The sequence below is a fragment of the Mauremys mutica genome, chromosome 8 (assembly GCF_020497125.1).
Source record: "Mauremys mutica isolate MM-2020 ecotype Southern chromosome 8, ASM2049712v1, whole genome shotgun sequence".
NCBI classification, from domain to species: domain Eukaryota; kingdom Metazoa; phylum Chordata; order Testudines; family Geoemydidae; genus Mauremys; species Mauremys mutica.
In genome coordinates, this window is record NC_059079.1 from 51,300,444 (window position 1) to 51,317,916 (window position 17,473).

At 41.1% G+C, this 17,473-nt stretch overlaps 1 long non-coding RNA gene across 2 annotated transcripts in view; it reads right to left on the reverse strand.

The window, feature by feature from the left end:
• LOC123375475 overlaps positions 1 to 17,473 on the reverse strand; it is a 338,256-nt gene that overhangs the window by 179,298 nt on the left and 141,485 nt on the right. Inside the window, exon 4 of one of the 2 annotated variants that reach the window (XR_006581469.1) lies at positions 3,851 to 3,942. The exons of the other annotated variant lie outside the window; for it this stretch is intronic. This is a non-coding gene — a long non-coding RNA (uncharacterized LOC123375475). Of the gene's footprint in view, positions 1 to 3,850; positions 3,943 to 17,473 lie in introns of those variants that run through there. 2 annotated transcript variants of the gene reach the window in all.

Here is a 17,473-nt window from a genome sequence, read left to right on the forward strand (position 1 = left end):
AACAGGATGTTAGGAATCATTAAAAAGGGGATAAAGAATAAGACTGAGAATATATTATTGCCTTTATATAAATCCATGGTACGCCCACATCTTGAATACTGTGTACAGATGTGGTCTCCTCACCTCAAAAAAGATATTCTAGCACTAGAAAAGGTTCAGAAAAGGGCAACTAAAATGATTAGGGGTTTGGAGAGGGTCCCATATGAGGAAAGATTAAAGAGGCTAGGACTCTTCAGCCTGGAAAAGAGGAGACTAAGGGGGGATATGATAGAGGTATATAAAATCATGAGTGATGTTGAGAAAGTGGATAAGGAAAAGTTATTTACTTATTCCCATAATACAAGAACTAGGAGTCACCAAATGAAATTAATAGGCAGCAGGTTTAAAACAAATAAAAGGAAGTTCTTCTTCACGCAGCGCACAGTCAACTTGTGGAACTCCTTACCTGAGGAGGTTGTAAAGGCTAGGACTATAACAGTGTTTAAAAGAGAACTGGATAAATTCATGGTGATTAAGTCCATAAATGGCTATTAGCCAGAATGGGGAAAGAATGGTGTCCCTAGCCTCTGTTTGTCAGAGGATGGAGATGGATGGCAGGAGAGAGATCACTTGATAAATACCTGTTAGGTTCACTCCCTCTGGGACACCTGGCATTGGCCACTGTCGGTAGACAGATACTGGGCTAGATGGACCTTTGGTCTGACCCGGTACGGCCGTTCTTATGTTCTTATGTTAAGTAACCTGAAACCAGTCCAAAACTCAGCCCAGGTTCACCAAACATGTAATGCACACCTGTAAACCAAAATGGATCCAACTTGCAACTTTGGAATATGCCATCCCTCCCTTCGGGGTTCCCCTTTTCACAAGGTTGAGGACTTTCAGACCCCTCTCTCTTTTGAGTGTGGGGCTTTGTGACTTGCAATTCTCCATGGGCATCCAATAGCTTTCACAATTACCTCATTCTGGGGTCCACCATTAACCATTACAGCAGTAATGGGACTCATTGGAGCTTTGGAATATTGTTGCTACCAAATGTGGGACAATTAGCATGCTACTCTAAAGAGATTTCTTTAATAGAAGTAGACTTTTCTTGAGGGATCTGTCCAATCCTGTTGTAGAAGGAACATGCAGGCAGCTGATGAGGCTGTAGATGAGAAGAGCAAAGTTATCTGCCTCTCAGGGATCAAATTTTCTAAAAGTAACTAGTGATATTGGAAGCCTCCATCTTGTGTGCCCAATGGGAGATTTTTTGAGAGTGTGGGTGCTCAGCACTTTCTGGAAATAAGGCCCCATAAGTGTTTCTCAAGTTGGGCACCCTAAAATGGAGTCTACCAAAATTAACTAGTCAGGCCCTATTTCTGGGCAGAGGTGACTACAGCTACCTATGCCTTCAAAGATCTCAATAGCACTAGAAAGGAGGATAGATCGTTCCTTTAGGGATCCAGTGAGAAGTGTTATGGTGTGGAGTGGAGCTCATGAGAAATTTGGGAGTTTTTATGGAGTTTGGCTTTGAGATTTTGTTGTTTGTTGAATCTGAAATTCAAAGCAAAATACAGAGGATGTAGGCCCCAGGTGAACCAAAACTAGAAATAGAGCCTCATGCAAACAAAAAAGAAACAGCTTTGCTTCTGGGTCCTAATTCCTGGTCCTACAATTGACCCACTCTATGATCATGAGCAACTTAACTCCCCTCTGAACCGCATTTTCCCCTTCAGTAAAATGTGTAGCAAGATTTATCTTCCTCGCATGGGCGTTGCAAGGCTTAAATAGCAGATGTTTGTAAAGCACCTCCAGAACCTCTGGAAAAACATTACACTTTGGTAGAGTCTATTATTAACCGATATTATGCATAGGTTGTTGAGGGACACATGTTCACAGCCGAGGAATGAATCCATTGATATTTATATACAGTAGCACCTAGATGCCCAAACCAAGAATAGTGATGTGATAGGTGTTGTACAAAACATGGGGAGAGATTGTCTCTGCCCCAAGAGAGATTACTTTCTTAGTAGCTGAGCCAGGCATAGAGGGGGAGGTTAAACTGAGTCACAGACATGTGAAACACCACCGAGCAGGTTAGGGGCAGAGCCAGGAATGGTATCTTCCTCCCCTGAGTATTAATCAAGTGTCCTGTACACTAGACTATATTATCACCCCCAGGCTCCATAGCTGATATTAGCCTATTAAGGAATTTCTCATTAAGCAAGTATTGTATATTGTCTAACAGCACACAGTGACTATATTACACACACAGTGGTGTTATATATTTCTGCATACTATAGATAGGTGATATTTATCATTATCTCGAACAGTCCCTTATTAGATACAGCAGTCTTGAGTTACGGTGAACATGAAGAATGAAGGATGTGTATATTGTTACTTTCATGTGTGCAGAAGATCCATAACTCATGAGCCTCGCCTCAGAGAATTATGAAGGTCTATATTCACATCTGGGGAAACAAATGCAGCCTTCACAGGTGGGCTATTTTATTCATTCTCTGAGGATTCATTGTAGTTTACTTTACAATAAACTGTTACTATACACATTTGGGTCCTGTCTTACAAGAAAGATGATAACGGGGAATACTCCAAGTTAAAATATTATCAGATCGTTCAGCACATTCTATACAAGAGAAGCATGAGGATTGCTTCCGCACCCCCTTATTTTGGACAATAATTTTACTATGTACCAAACTAATTTCTATTTAAATTGTCCTCTGAATGCAATTTGTAGACCAAGTTCAGTCTCAGTAAAAAATTCCACACTCCCAAAGTTGTTGATGATACATAGACAGTGGGATCAGTAAGGCTCTTAAGACCCATTTTAGTTTTTCCAGCATGCATCACGACAATATCCATTTTATTTCTTCCAGATCTGAAATTGAAAGAATCATTATTTGGTTTTTTTAAAGCTACCTTTGTTTTTACAAACAAAAGTATAAAGCATGTTTCCAATAGGTGCGGTGAAATTATTTATCCAACAGTATTTCAGAGGTAGATGTCATTACTTGCTCCTGTCATATAATCAAGATATATATTCTTAGATTCCTTAGGGTGGGGAAGCTTTCCCATTTCAAACTATGCCAAGGACTTTGACATCATTAATAGAAACAAGTTGAAAGAGGTCTATGTGCAATTTTTATTCTTCTGGAAGAACTTAAATTTCTAACATTTTTCTTAAAGCAGAATGATTTATAGATTCACAGATTTTAAAGCCAGAAGAGACTATTAGACTTCATGTATACCCCACACCATTAAATTTCACCCGGTTACCCTGAATTGAGACCAATAACTCGTGTTTGGCCAAAGCCTATCTTCCAGAACACAATCCTGTCTTGATTCGAAGCTATCAAGAGATGAAGAATCTACCACTTCTCTTAGCAAATCCAGTGGTTAAACCACCCTTACTTTAAAAATTGTGACTAATTTCTAATTTAAAAGTGTCTGGCTTCAGCTTTCATTCATAGATTCCTGTTATGCCTTTCTTCACTAGATCAAGAGTCCTTTAGTACCTGGTATTTCTCCTTGTGAAGGCACTTATGTGCTGTAATCAAGTCAACTCTCAGTCATCTTTTTTATAAGATAAACAGACAATGTTTTGCATCTGTCACTGTAGATCATTTTCTCCAGCCCTTGAATCATTTTTATGGCTCTTTGCTGCAGCCTCTCCATTTTTAACCTCCTTTTAAAATGCAGTCCCCAGAACTGTATGCAGTATTCTACTGTCAGACTCACCAATGTTATATACAGAAGTAAAATCACCTCCCTACTCCCCATCTATACATTTAAGAATCAAAATATACTGTAGCTTGTTGCAATAGCATCACACCTGGAAGCTCCTGTTGAGTTGCTTGTCTATTTCGGCCCCCCAAATCCTTTCTGAGTCATTGCTTTCCATCATAAAGTTCTCCATTCTATAGGTAGGGCCTGAATTCCTTGTTCCTAGAAGTATAATTTTGCATTTAGCTGCACAAATTTTGTTTGAATGGGCCCTAGTTTCATCTCTTATCACGAATATAATAGGTTTCTAAAATAAACCTTTAAATGGCCAGGTACTGATCTTTGTGATTTTTCAGACTTCATGAATTTAAAGCTACTCTTAACCCGTGTATTGTTGGCTGTACTACCGGTACCTCTGGAAAAGGTAACAATGTCCTGCCTTAAAATGAAACAGATAATAAAAGAATACATAAAATTGATATAGTGATACCTGTTTTATTTTATGTTTTGCCATGTGAGGGGTGAGATGACAAAATATATATCCCCAGCTGTATTGTGTTACTGTGTCTGCACTAGAAAAAAATCTTGATAATTTATAGGCTACAATACATCTATAATGAATAGAGCCCTCAAACTATGCTGTGTATGTCAGGCTTCAACCAAAGCAAATGCAACATACAGAGGAAGGATTAGCATTTTCTTATTTTCTGTTATGAGCAGCATCTCATGAGTAGCATTCATGGTATGGTTTACAAGCCAAATATTTCACAGTAAGTCCAGAGTGAGATTCAGGATGGACGTGAAGGGAATTCACTGCATCATCATTAACCCTTATGCCACTAAGAGCATTTACAGACCCCTGTGTGGCAAGAATCACGGGTGCTGGAATAATTTTTACAGTGATGGTGCTGAGAGCCATTGAACCAAACTGTAAACCATATGTATGATAGAAACCACTTTAAGCCAGTAGGTGCGGCAGCACCCCTAGTTCCAGCACCAACAGCAAGAATATTTATTTTGGGACAATGATATTTGGAGCTTTATTAAAATATGTACCTTTTAATATGCCCTAGCCAAATTATGCACTTGAAGTGCCAGAGTGGAGAATCAGCCTTAACAATGACTTTGCTAACTGTGTTAATAAAACTATTACAAATTATTAATATTTTTCCGAAATGTGAGTGTTGCAACCATGCACGTCAGGGTGCCCAACCTCGCAGTGTTAATTGGGAGTTTGTAGGTAATCAATATAATTAATACATCAGGCAATGCTCTGTATTCCTTCCTCTCCACTAACTTCCCGCCCCAAACACCACAAAGAATAGTTATTTTTCACAGTTATCCAACTCTTAAGATAAATGATACCACTTCTGCATTGCTTTAATGTGTGTATTTGTAAAAAGAAATAATCTTAATGACTGGTAATGTCTCCTTGCTTTTTAAAAATCAATAACTTGTTACTAAAGAGAGAAAACAGAAACATTTACATTTCCAGCCAAGCATGAGCCAAGAAAAGCATCAATTTAGGTTACTGGTGACTGTACATGAATTATAATAAATGCTGAAACATTCTGGATTTTATAAAAATCTCGTTTAAGCAATTTTTCTAGTCCTGATGGGATTGTCCAAGAAATTCATTCATTGTAATGGATTTTCAGTTAATGGCCAGCAAGAATTGAAAACTCAGCTATGTTTTCATTATTTTCTGCAGAATCTAAATTTATGCTTTGGTTTATTTAACTGGTAAACCATTACAAAACCGTAGTCATTCGGTTTTCAAAACAGAATGTCAAGAAACAATTAGTAGTGATGCTAGATGTAGCTTTGAGTAGTGAGTCTATATCTTCATGTGTTTCCTCCTGCTTTTCATTCTTCTATTAAAACACTCTTGTAGAAAAGCATTTAGAAAAGAATAATTGAGAATGGCACATTTTGGTACAGGAAAAATACAGCAAGAACAATTATTAGTACACATTGTATAGTATGGTAATTTCCTATTATATTTGCTGTTGTCTAGTAATTTATGCTCCAGAAGTTTTTTGTTGGTTGGTTTTTGTTTTGTTTTAAATTAAATATCATAAAAGGGTTGTTCGGGGAGATGTCGGCAAACCAGTAAAGTGCCTGAAACCATTACTGCATATTTTTAAAAGCAGCCGAATCAGCAGGCCATAAAGCGGCCATGCAGCAGCCTCAACTTGACCAAAGCAGGAGAGGAGGGGGTTTTGGGTGCCACAGAAAGGGCAGCTTGACCCCGCATCCTTCCTGATAAGAATTGTGTTAAAGTTGCTAATACATGCATTTTAGAAGAGCAGGATGTGCCCCCAAGAATGTCTATTTGGGCCTCAAGGCTGCAAATGCTGGAAAAACCCACACCTGGTTAATCAATAATCAGAAAGAACCTCTTGCTTGACCATTGAAACTGCTTGCTTAACAAGCTTTCTTTAAGGGACATGTCATTCTATTACTAATGTATAAATAAGGGGAAAAGTTTGAGGTAGTTGGATTCTTCTGGACTCTCCCTCTGGATACATCTTGCAGTCCCCACTGACAGATGAAAGATTTGGCCACTGGAAGCCTGCTGCTGTGCCACTTGAGACCACACTCAGCTTTGGTAATTATCAAGGGTTGGGGATGTTTTAGTAACTGGCTGCGGACGTGTGTAAGTGCTTGAGACTAAGTAAAGTTTAGCTTTAAGTGAAAGCACTCTTGTGTTGTCCTGTTTGTGCCAGCCATCTATCAGTCTGACGGCTATCAGTCTCTCCTCTGATTTATTTCCTGACACCATCTTGCACAGAGTAAAAGTTACCAAGAGCTTTGGGTTGAAAGAACCCTGGGTAACAGGGCCAGGATCAATAACAGGAATACTTTCTTCTCCTTAATTTTTCTCCTGCTAGAACTGTGGAAAGGAAGGAAAGCAAATCACCTTGAGGTATCGTGATAGTTTGAATGACACATCACATTTCAGGGCAACTGCACCTTTATTCCCTCTTTGTTGTCCCTCGAGGGCACCCACCTTCAGGCTCCAAGCTTTTCAACCATCACCTCTCTTGGGCAGAGACCTGTCTCTCTCTCCCTCCTGACCAGGGTTTTTCCAGACTGCACCATTCCCTGTCTATTACTGAGATACCTCCAGCAAACCAGACAACCTACAAGGCCAACCTCTGTGCTTTGCTTTTTCCTCCAGAGGTTATGGAAGGCATAATTGCCTGCCCTGCAGTTATAGGTTACCACACAGCTCTTTATAAGAAAGCATATTTATTCTTAAAGTGAAAGAATTAGAGAAAACACTAAAAGAAGATCCTTCTTGCATGTTACAAAGCCTATCAGAGGTACCCACCCTCAACTCCAGCCTCAGACTGTGGTAGATGTTAGTCCTTCATAACCCACAACTGTTTTTTTCCTATGGTTACCAGTTCATAACAGTCTCAGAATCAGAACCACCACGAATACTCAAGTCTTTTATACGGCTTGAGACTTTGATCTCGGCCTCATGTAACAAATGACCAGCAGACTAGGTTCCCCTCTTCAGGGCACAGCTTCAAAGGGCTAGATTTTTGCATAACCAGAGGTGAGGAATTTGCATTCTCCTCCCCTAGATATTTCTCCAGGAAAACCATTTAACACTCTGTTCCAGAAGTCCATCCTTATCTGGCACATTCTTCAGTATAGTCCTTTGAAGCCCCATCTCTCACATCTGGGACCTCTTCCCCCTCACCCTAGAGGGGACATACAATCCTGACCCATAAAACAGAAATCATTAATTTAATACCCTGGACTCCAAAGATTCTTAAACTTAATTCAGTAATGTCTCCCAAGGATATGGCAAGGAAATTGGCATATACCCTTTATCAGACAATGGTAATGGATTTCAAAATTTGTGTGAAGGGAAGTTCAAGAAATTTAAGCCAGAGAAAGGTAGGGGTAATGAATAAGTTATAGATATTTTAAAAAGTATAGGGAGGGATTTTCCTAAGCATTTCAGCCTTGGCATAGCAAGGCTCCCAGTGTGGACAGCTGGAAAAATACCAGATTATAATGGAAGAATTGTGTCAATTCTATGTGCTTTTGAAATGTCCATCCACCTTCTCAATTACTAGTAAAGGTAATGCATGACATTTTGAAAGATAAACATTTCATTTGAAGGAGAGAGAGTAGCTACTCAAAGTTAAGTTCCCCCAAGCCAAGGGCTCATCAGACTGACATTGTTAAAGCATATCAGTTTCATAGCCAACAGTACACAAGGGAGTGATGTGGCCAGCATCAGATCCAACTGCCTTTGACTGCCCTAACCTAATGAATTAGGTACCCATTTTGCATTTGAGTGAACTGCAGGTGGCCTTTCAGAATGAGGGTACGTCTACACTACGGGATTACTCCGATTTTACATAAACCAGTTTAGCAAAACAGATTGTATAAAATCGAGTGCGCGCGGCCACACTAAACACATTAAATCGGTGGTGTGCATCCACGGTCCGAGGCTAGCGTCGATTTCTGGAGCGTTGCACTGTGGGTAGCTATCCCGTAGCTATCCCATAGTTCCCGCAGCCTCCCCCGCCCCTTGGAATTTCTGGGTTGAGAGGCCAGTGCCTGATGGGGCAAAAATCATTGTCGCGGGTGGTTCTGGGTACAGCCTCACCCCTCCCTCCCTGAAAGCAGCAGACAACCGTTTCGTGCCTTTTTTGCTTGGTGAACTGTGCAGACACCATAACACAGCAAGCATGGACCCTGCTCAGCTCAATACCGCAATCGTGGATGTTTTAAACACCTCGCGCACTCTCGTGCAGTATATGGTGAACCAGGAGCTTCAAACCGAGGCAAGGAGGCGGCGGATACGGCAGCGCGGCGATGACAGTGATGAGGACGTAGACACAGAATTCTCTCAAACCGCAGGCCCCTGCGCTTTGGAGATCCTGATGGTAATGGGGCAGATTCTATCCATTGAATGCCGATTTTGGGCCCGGGAAACAAGCACTGACTGGTGGGACCGCATTGTGTTGCAGGTGTGGGACGATTCCCAGTGGCTGCGAAACTTTCGCATGCGTAAGGGCACTTTCATGGAACTTTGTGACTTGCTTGCCCCTGCCCCGAAACGCCATAATACCAAGATGAGAGCAGCCCTCACAGTAGAGAAGCGAGTGGCAATAGCCCTGTGGAAGCTTGCAATGCCAGACAGCTACCGGTCAGTCGGGAATCAATTTGGAGTTGGAAAATCTACTGTGGGGGCTGCTGTGATGCAAGTAGCCAAAGCAATCACTAAGCTGCTGCTACGAAAGGTTGTGACTCTGGGAAACGTGCAGGCCATAGTGGATGGCTTTGCTGCACTGGGATTCCCTAACTGTGGGGGGGCGATAGATGGAACCCATATCCCTATCTTGGCACCGGAGCACCAGGGCACCCAGTACGTAAACCGCAAGGGGTACTTTTCAATGATGCAGCAAGCACAAGGTGGTTCACAAGGGACATCACCAACATCCACGTGGGATGGCCAGGGAGGGTTCATGACGCTCGCGTATTCAGAAGCACTACTCTGTTTAAACGGCTGCAGCAAGGGAATTACTTCCCAGACCAGAAATTAACAGTTGGGGATGTTGAAATGCCTGTCGTTATCCTGGGGGACCCAGCCTACCCCTTGATGGACAGTGGTCAGGATCTGTTCAATTACAGGCTGAGCAAGTGCAGAATGGTGGTGGAATGTGCATTTGGTCCTTTAAAGGCGCGCTGGCGCACATTACTGACTCGCTCAGACCTCAGCCAAACCCCTATGTTATTGCTGCTTGCTGTATTCTCCACAATCTCTGTGAGAGTAAGGGTGAGACCTTTATGGTGGGGTGGGAGGCTGAGGCAAATCACCTGGCCGCTGATTACGCGCAGCCAGACACCAGGGAGATTAGAAGAGCACACCAGGAAGCGGTGCGCATCAGAGAAGCTTTGAAAACAAGCTTCATCAATGGCCAGGGTACAGTGTGACTGCTGTGTTTGTTGATGAACACCCACCCCCCTTGATTGACTCATTCCCTGTAAGCAACTCACCCTCCCCCTTCGAGTACAGCTTACTTATGCAAATAAAGGCACTCTATTTTAAAAATCATGATTTATTTATTAATTCATTAATTCATTATAAAAAGAGGGAGAGAAGTAAGGGTGTGGTTTGGTGTGGTTTAGGAGGAGGATAGGAGGGATGGAGAAGGGCAGTAAAAAAATTTCACATTAATGACAGCCTTCTGGTTGGGCTGTCCACGGGGGTGGAGTGGGCGGGTGCACGGAGCCTCCCCCCATGCGTTCTTACACGTCTGGGTGAGGAGGATGTGGAACATGGTGAGGGTTGAGGGTGGTTATACAGGGGCTGCAGCGGCACTCTGTGTTCCTGCTGCCGTTCCTGAAGCTCCACCAGACGCCGGAGCATGTCAGTTTGATCACACAGCAGCCCCAGAGTTGCATCCCGCCACCGCTGATCTTCCTGCCGCCACCTCTGATTTTCCTGCCGGTCTTCCTGCCGCCACCTCTCATCTCAGGTGTCTCTCCTGTCCTCACGTTCACTGGCATCTTTCCTGTAATTTGATACCACGTCCTTCCACTCATTCACATGAGCTCTTTCCTTGCGTGTAACTTCCATAATATCCGAGAACATTTCATCTCGCGTCTTCTTTTTCCTCCGCCTTATCTGGGCTAGCCTTTGGGATGGAGTAGGGAGGCTTGAAAAATTTGCAGCTGCATGAGGGAGAGAAGTATTTAAAAAGATACATTTTACAGAACAATGGTTATACTCTTTCACAGTGAACAGCACTATTCACCTTACATAGCACATGTGATTTCCCTACAAGGTCGCATTTTTCATCTTAATACTGAGTGCCTGCAGCTCTGGGGTTACAGATCTCACAGACACAGGTCCGGGCATCAGAATTCAGCTTGCATGCGGCCATGGTAAGCCACTGTCTTTCGGCTTCTGCAGTGACTTACCCCTCCCCTCAACGCATGGCTAATACCATGCTAGCTCCCTGCTAATCAACACCCTCCCCCCCCCACTGCCTGTCTGGTAGCTTGGGGAAGATCCCCGCTGACCAAACACAAAAAAGATCATCGGCATTTCACTGCCTTGCCCAGAAACCTTCTGCAAAGGCTTCTGGAGTACCTCCAGGAGTGCTTCATCGAGATGTCCCTGGAGGATTTCCGCTTAATCCCCAGACATGTTAACAAACTTTTCTAATTAACTATACTGTCAGCGAATGCATCCCAAGTCCTCAGGGCAAATCAATCATTAAAAAACGCTTGCTTAAAAAACAATCTTTGATATTTGCAAAGGTACACTCACCAGAGGTCCCTTCCATGGCTTCATTGTCTGGGGTAGTGGGTTGGGAGGGTAATTCCGTCGGGGTGAGAAAAAGCTCCTGGCTGTTGGGGCTCACGGAGTGCTGTGTGCTCTCTGCAAGGTCGTCCTCCTCACCTTCTTCATCGTCATCTTCCCCGTCTGCATAATCCTCAGCCATGGCAGAGATTACAACCCCCACCTCGGAATCCACGGACAGGGGTGGGGTACTTGTGGCGCAGCCCCCTAAAATTGCATGCAGCTCAGCGTAGAAGCGGCATGTTTTTGGCCCTGCCCCGGACCTTCCATTTGCTTCTTTGGTTTTCTGGTAGGCTTGTCTGAGCTCCTTGACTTTCACTCTGCACTGCAGTGAGTCCCTGGTGTGGCCTTTATCCGACATAGACCTTGCAATTCTTTCAAATACTTTTTCATTTCGTCTTTTTGAACGCAGTTCTGTTAGCACTGAATCCTCTCCCCAGATAGTGATCAGATCCAGTACCTCCCGTGCAGTCCATGCTGGGCCTCTTTTTCGATTCTCAGGAGACTGCATTGTTACCTGTGCTAATGAGCTGTGCGTGGTCACCTGTGCTGATGAGCTCTCCACGCTGGGGAAGCAGGAAATGAATTTCAAAAGTTCGTGGGGCTTTTCCTGTCTACCTGGCCACTGCATCCGAGTTCAGATTGCTGTCCAGAGTGGTCAGTGGTGCACTGTGGGATACTGCCCGGAGGCCAATACCGTCGATTTGCGGCCACACTAACCCTAAACCGATATGGTAATACTGATATTAGCGCTACTCCTCTCGTTAGGGAGGAGTACAGAAACCAGTTTAAAGAGCCCTTTATATCGATATAAAGGGCCTCTTAGTGTGGACGGGTGTGGCGTTACATTGGTTTAACGCTCCTAAAACCGGTTTAAATGCGTAGTGTAGACGAGGCCTGAGATTGAGTGACATTCAAATCCATGACCTTCAGCACTGTAGTCCAGTGTTTTAACCATTCAGTCACCAAACCTCATTGAGAGTATTAATGCACATTACAAACCACAGGTCCTAATCCTGCAAAGATTTATGAAAATTCTGACCTTTATGCACATGAGTAGTTCCAATGAAGTCAAGAGTATGACTTACATGCATAAAGTTAAACACATGTGTAAGTGTTTGCAGGATGGCTATCAGATGATTAATGCTAATTAGAGCTGGTTGGTAAATTTCAGATGGGATATTTTTTTCAATTGGAAAATGACATTTTGTCAAAACAAACTTCCCGCAGGAACAGGTCAATTCTCAATGCATTCAATTTTGAAAAAAAATGGAGAAAAGTGTTTCAAAGTTGGCATTTTCAGAATGGAACAGTTCAATTTTTATAGTTCAGAGCAATTTTTTTAAAGTTTATTTTATATTAAAAACTACATGATCAAAATAAAATGCTTCAACCGTAATGAAGTTTTTGAAAATTTTGTTCTGAAGGAAATTAAATAAATCGGTTTTGTTCCAATTTGGAGCTAAACAACTTTAAACATCACAGAATTTCCTCATGAAATGGAATTTCTAGTTCTCACACAGCTCTAATGCTAAGGCTTAACAGCCAGTAATATAGAAAAAATACATTTACAATCTACGGTTGATATAAATGAAGTAACTTTTCTGATTCTCTGGTCTTCCTCTGCTAAAACATATCCATCTGAACTTGCTCTGAACCATGCACCAAGCTTCCCGCAGGCATAGACTTGCAGCTGTGCTTCTATGCTATGGACAAATATCTAGGAAGGATTATGATCAGGCCAAATACATTTATGACCACTCCACGCCAGTCTGCACTAAAATGCTATGCTAGTGAATTTGCATTAGTCTATTTATCTTGTTGTTCAACCCCATATACATGGCTAATTTATGGACTCCTTAACCATATCTGAGTTTCCAAATTTATATGTACTAGCTGCTGCAAATTTTAATGTTATTTTGTTTTGTTTGTTTTAGAAGAAAGTTATGCATCTAAGTAACTTTTTATTTTTCTAATGGGGTAATTATTGAAACTAGAACATTACAGTCAAACCTAGCCAAGCAAAGTGCATTAATCATCTTTGCCTGCATGCTTATTTAAGTAGTAGGACCATGGGAGACTGCATGAGATTCCACTGCAGGTCACAAGATGCTAGAGCTGTTCCAAACAGCCAAAAGAAAAATAGCATTACTTTCAACTCATTTAACACTTTCAGTAGAGTCTGTACACACACACACACACACACAGGGGGATGTGGTCCTCCATTACAGCCTCCTAATGTACTGAATCTAATTAAATATATGAAACAGTAGTGCTATCAGAATAAGAATCTGCAGTGGAAACTGTAGAAAGGGCTAATGGCCATAGCAATATGTCTAGTCTACTGATAAGTTAATAACTCAGTGTTTAAGAGTCCACAAGTAAGGAAATAAGTTAACAACGGGTGATGGACAATTAGCAAATGACTCTTGAGAACTAGGATAAAATTTATGCATAGTTTAAGGCCATGTCTACACTAGAGATGCTCTGCTGGTACAGGACACAGCTATATTAGCAAAGCTGAGCTTTGAACCAATATAGCAAAGCCACCACCTGTGACAGAAATAAGCTGTGCTGTTTCAAATGGTACTGCATCTACACCAGGGATTTCATCACACCAATGTCAGTCAGTGTTCACACCTCTTCCCACCCAGACCTCCAGACATATCCATGTTGGCAGATGTCTGTAGTGCATACCTGGCCTAAATCAATGGAGGCCAACATAATGCACCAATTTCTCTGTGTATTTCAGAGGGAGCTACACTGAATTGTAGTGGGCAGCTGGAAAAAAGGAGATAGATAGCCCATTTGGCAGACACCCAGAACTAGAGGGGCAAAATATGCACAACATTTAGAGCAGAACAGCCAAAGCCATCTGAGGTCAGCAATACCAAGTTAAATGGATTTTAATGTATTAAATGGAGATGCAAGACAAACTGAAATGTAACTGGGAATATGAACCCTGCTCTCTTTTCCTTGACTTCTAAAAATGCTGCTCTACCCACATAAGCTTTGCTGCTAATTTTACTGTTAATCCAATTATAGGAAATATATTCATATAGTAAATAAGCAGACCAGGGAAGAAAATTCTGAGCCTGTCCCCCAGATTTCTTTCCCAACAAGGGAAGAACTTACTGCTGGAATCCAAATCTTTCCTGATTGGTCAAAAACTGAAACTTTTTCTTTTGATTTCTGAAAAGCCACTTGTATAGTGCTCTCTTAAAGACACAACACATCCATATCAACCAATACCTGTATTGCCCTCTTCATTTGATCAAAAATGTAGCCACTTGCCTTTTACTGAGACCATGCATGCCATGTGCTCTTTGAATCTCTCTTCTTGCTCCTGCTTTGCCTTCACATAAGAGAATGTGCCAGCCATCTTCTATCAACTCCTGCCTTTTCCCCTACCGGCACCCAAGTTTGGAAGCATTCCTAAGTATCCCCTAGTCTTTGATTTGTACTGTGACAACCAGTACAGCATTTAATAGTAAAATAATGGAACCTACCTACAGTGAATTCAGATGTAGTGAACATTTATAGTTAATTAGAATGAATGTTCCAGAGCATGTTACTGGATCACAATTGCAATAAAGTTGTTCTGTGTATCACATTGACTATAAGAAAAATTCCATTATTTTAAACTGGATGTATCCATCTCAGGTTTTAATCTTCCCATATTCTAATCAACTCTCATTGCAATCAATGGAACTGAGCAAATGTCTACCATTTTCATGATTGCATTGAAAACAAAATTAGTTCACTGGCAGTGAATGATCCAGCAAACAAGTTGATTGTTTTTGGGGGGGGGGGGCACGGAACAGTGAATTTTAGAAAATATTCATGAAAAGTGAATTTTGAATTCATAAATTAGATTTTTTTTATTTGAAACCCAATTCTAAAAAATTATGTTCATCCAGTCAGTGAACAGATGTGCCATGTAAATTTCAAGTCCAACCAACATCCCAGATCTTCAGTGTCAAAATACCCAGAGTTAAGATCTTACCCACAATATACAGGGTAAGAATTGTGTTCAGACACAACAGTGAATAATTTTGATTAATGAATAAAAGACTAACCTACTCGCTAAATATTTGTGAAGAACAAATTATGTGAAATTCAAATAAGTTATTCACTATGAATTATTTGTTGAACACTAAATAGAAATATAGGAGATTAAGAATGAAACAAATGTATATTTTACAGGGGGGTTTTGTTTGTTTTTTTGTTTTTTAGAGACAGACTTAAAGATGGATCTGTATGTGTTTCATTTTTCCATTGGGGAAAAAAATGGGAATTTTGTAAGTTTAATATCACAAAATAGAGTAGGAAAAAAAACCCCCCAAAACTGGTATTGAAATGCCTTATTTACAAAAAATATTTTGATTCAGATTTGAATGTATATTATATTCTGGATTACAAAGCAAAAACTGTTCTTAAGGAAGTTTGCTTCTTCAGGGTTATAAAGAAGTGCCTCAATCCTGCACCCCCAGAGTCCCATTTCTTGTGGGGGGTTTTCAAACCAGTGTATTAATATGAGACATGACAATTTGGTTAAATAGCTGTAGATCATGCCATGGTATGTTTTTATTCAGAAAATATGGCCCAGAATTGCCCAGGAGTCATTCAAATTGCATTCCAATTCCTGCCCATTTAATACTTTCTAAGGTATCAAAGTCCAAATCAAACTATGAACACACCTCTAAAATTAGATCTGTTTTTAGCTGCAAAAGAGAAGTTGCAATGGTGACCTGTCACCTGTCCAACATTTTATCTGAGTGAAGTAACAGCTTCTAGTTAGAGGGCACATTTGCTCCCACATGGAACATGTTGGTAGAGAAATGGCATGATCACTGCTCACTATTTATCCACTGCTCACAACTCTATCGTTGGTTGCTGCTATGAAACAGAACTTAACCATTTATTATTTTGGCAGCCAGTGAGAGAAAAACCCTAGAGAACACACCGTGTATGTGTAGTTGAGCAATAAGCTTAGAATTTTTTCTTGATTTCCTCACAGGTCTAAAATTAACATGACTGTCAATTTTTTTTGGAGGGGGGGGTAAACAAGTATTTATTTTAAGGGATAATTGTCATTACTTCAAGGGAGGTTAAGAGTTCTGATTTGTTCAGCTCCCTGGAATGTATGCTCTTATGCAAAAGAACATGGAATATAGTGTCAGTTTATCATAGTGTCATAGTTTTGGATGGATTGACAGGGTGCCTTACTTTCCCCTTAGAACTAGTAGGTAATTATAAGTACAGAAGAGAGCATGGATAACCACAGTGTTTTGTGTTTTCATTCTCTGGAAATCTAAAAGATACAGCAGTGCAAACCTCAGAAACCTGTCAGTGCAAGATATTTCCCTATCCCCATGGACTCTCTCAGATCCTGCCCCAGAAATAGTTACATGGACTGTGAAGACGGTGAGCTGCCATGGGGCGTCCTTCCCTCTCATTTCATGGCCATACCCTCTCCTCTCCATCTCTTGGGTCTCTCAAATCAGGTTGAACATCTTTGGAGTATGTTTTCATGAGGTTTCCAGGACCTACTGCCTCCCGTCAAGCCAGAAATATTGCAGAAGAAGCCTTAATGGAGCTGTGTGACTCAATAAAGGAAGCAGGACTTGGCCCGAATTCTGTTTGTACAAAAGTTCAGAGCTATTTTCATGTAATTATAAACTCTTCATTTATAAATATATGGTACAAAGTGGTCAAATTAAGATTCTGCAATGCCTACTCTAAGTTGAAAGATGTGTTCCAGGAATGTGGACAAGCTAAGCAAGTGCCTTGAGTTCACTCACTGCCACTAAAAGTGACTTGGTGGATGACTTTATGTACCTTCTTGCTTGATTAAAAAAATTTCAGCTCCTTCAGCTGACCTGCTTGCTTCTTGGCTTACTGAGTCAAGCAAATGACTTATGTTCTGATGTTTCCATGTTTTAAAAAAGAGTCAGGCAGATGATGCACTCCCAATGGATACACACAAAACAAGAATAAGGAATCAAAAGTGGAGTTTGCCTTTGACTGGAGACAGCCAGAATTACAACTGTGGTCATTGCTAATTTTCCTCTTTTATGATTCTGCTTCTCTTCATTATCTTCAATAATGAAACAGCTTTGTTACAGACTACAGATGGCTGAAGACCAAAACTTAACTGTGATAAACAGGAGAAAAAAACCAAAACATTAAAAACATGAAAATAATGTTGTTAGAGGGTAACTTTAACATGGCTACTGTGGCTAAAATAGAAAGATCATGAATTAAAGATGAGCAGACAAAGATATAGTAGAAATCCTTATTGGATGGCTGGTTTTGTAGTGTTTGGAGGCAGGTCACATTGCATCTAGACTCCTGAAATTTAGGATTTTTGAATAATAAATTTGGTTTTGGTCCATCTCCATTTCCTGT